Raw genomic sequence first — 2,849 nt, forward strand, 5'->3', positions numbered from 1 at the left:
ACCAAGGGCTCAAGTAGAAAGAAAATGTTTTGAAAATGACGATGGCAACAAATGTACAAATGTGCTTGACACAATGTGTGGATGTATAGATTATGATAAGAGTTGTATGAGCCCCCAATAAAATTATTTATTAAAAAATAAATAAAATAAAAGGACATATATTTGTAAATACCAAAAAAAAGGTTTACTTACAAGCCCTCTAGAAGGCTTCCTGTTGATATTACAGCTGTATTCATAGAGTAAGTCTAATCTTGCTTCCTCCACTTGAAACAATCTAAGAGAAAGCAAGAGACCCGTGGAATTCAAATGCTTCTCCAAGTTTGGTACAATAACAATATTAATAATATCAGTCTTGGAAGAAGCATGACCGTAATGCTTCTTAGAAGCAAGTACGGCAAGACTTCTTGTCATATACTTTGAACATGTCCAGAGAGACCAGGCCCTGGGAAAGGACATCATGCTTGGTAAAATTGAGGCTCCATGAGAAGAGGAGGACTCAGTGCGATGATTGGTGCAGTATTTGCAAGCACAGTCTCAAATATAATAATAAGTAGGAGACAGCACAGTACTGGGCACACAGTCACCGTGAGCCAGGACCAACTCCACAGCAACGGGTTTTATTGATCCTTCTCATTGCAAATCTTAGAATATTTAGGCTTATAAAGACTGAATGTTAAGGTTTCAGAACAGCTGGAGAGAATGGAAAATTGTTTGACAGTTTCCTCTAAAGTTAAGCAATCCCACACCTAGGATTTAGCTAAAGAAATAAAAGTTTATGTTCACACAAACCAAAAAAAATTGTATAAGTATATTTCCAGCAGCTTTATTCATAATCATAAAAATCTGGAAACAACCCAAATGCCCTTCAACTGATGAATGGATAACAAATTGTGGTACATCTGTACAGTGGAATATTACTCTGCAACGAAAAGAAAAGAACTACTGGTTCATGCAACAATCATGAGGAATCTCAATCAATTACGTTCAATAAAATGTAAACGTCTATATGATCTCATTTATATGACATTCTGGAAAAGGCAAGATTGCAGGGACAGGAAACAGATCCTGCTTATCAGGGGCTAGAGGTGCAGAGAAGGGTTGACTGCCAACAAGCAGCTGAGGGGGACTTTGGAGAGTGAGGAAACTGAACTGTGTCTTGGTGCTGTCGTTGCGACATTGGCTCTCTCAGAATTGTGCACTAGCAAGAGTGAGCTTTACTGTATGCGAGAAATAAATGCGTTCCCTCAGAATAGCCTGGCACTCTTCACAGCTTAGCATATTTGGGGCTGTACATCTTTGTCCCTTTATTGCCGCTATTCACAAAACAGAAATGTTGCTTTGTAAGGATATTTCAGGAACAAGGAAACAGATTGGGAAATTTTGATGGGGTGTGTTTCCTCTAAGGATGGCTCTAAAAAGCAGCCCCTTTAGTGTGTTTAGCGTGCCTGGGGATGGGGAAGGAAGTTGGATTGGAAGTCGGTTCAATGCTGTCCCTCCTAATTGTCTCCTCCACTCTAAGAGGCAATGGGACATAGGGACTGCAGCAGAGGGCTCTTCCGCTGGCAAAAGAAGAGAAAGAAAGCTAGCATGCTATTGAATTCCCATGATGGTGCCAGAAGGTGCCAGGGTAGAAAGTTTTACATCGCTTCTCATTTTATCACCACTATAACTTTTCAACCAAGATAGGGTTCTTCCAGTCTTACACATAAGGAAACCAAAGCCCAGAGTGATTAAGTAATTCAGTGAATACTGAATTGCTCTCTGACTATACTTAACTGGATCCGACCTTGTGTAAACACAATTCACTCACATTCTTATTCTTAACTTTTGGGCACCCATTATAGAGTCATCAGAATTTTCAATGGCTGAAGAATAGGGTTGCTACCCTGGAATGGAGCTTCATCCAGAGAAAGGACTCTTTGAATGCCTACACAGGCCTTCATGGGCTACTAGTGGACTTAGAGTCTCCCATTGATCTTGACTTCCTTGCTTCTGCTAAGCGGTCATATTGTCTGCCTCCTTGATAGACCATCTAAATCTTCTGGCTTCATGGATGAGAGGTTTGGTTAGTATATTTGGGGGAAGAGTTGAGTAACTCGAATTCTCTGGGAAGAGGGTAAGTAGGCATGGGCAAAGACCAGTATGCCCCAAGGGCAGAGGCTCATGGTAAGAAACCTATGAAAGTGAGGAAGGGGAACGGCAATGAAATATGACGGTGAGCCATCTGAAAAATCACAGCAACCCTATGACTCATCTGCCCAGATGGAGTAGAACTAGACTTGAATAGGCTTGAATGGAATAATCTCTCCCTCCATCCATCTCTTTCTTTCTTTTTAAAGATAATTTTATTGGGGGGGGGTGTCTTGCAGCTCTTATAACAACAATTGTATCAAGCATATCTGTACATATGTTGTCATCACCATGTTCTAAACATTTACTTTCTATTTGAGCCCTTGGTACTTTCTATTTGAGCTCCTCTGCCCACCCCCACTCTCATGACCCCTTGATGCATTATTATTATTATTATTATTTTCATATCTTACACTGACCGTGGTCTCCCTTCACCCACGTTTCTGATTAAATTGAAGTTCCATTCTACATGCTACAGGGAAAGTATCTGCTATAGGCACAGTTGCTAGACACCAGCGACAGGAGCTTCAAAACCTTCACTGGGAAAGGGAATTAAGAGACACTGGGACTTTCCCACAAAGTTTTGACAAGCTGTCAAGTTCCTACACTTCAAGGACACCTTGGGAATGTGACCTTGGTTCCTTTAGGGTTTTGTGAAGCCACATGCTTCTCTCTGGTTTGTGACTCTTGCGCAGAAGTGAAATGTGCCTCTGGTTCTA

Source organism: Echinops telfairi, unplaced genomic scaffold (genome assembly GCF_000313985.2).
Source record: "Echinops telfairi isolate 266 unplaced genomic scaffold, ASM31398v2 ScPeMD7_18;HRSCAF=68, whole genome shotgun sequence".
Taxonomy (NCBI): domain Eukaryota; kingdom Metazoa; phylum Chordata; class Mammalia; order Afrosoricida; family Tenrecidae; genus Echinops; species Echinops telfairi.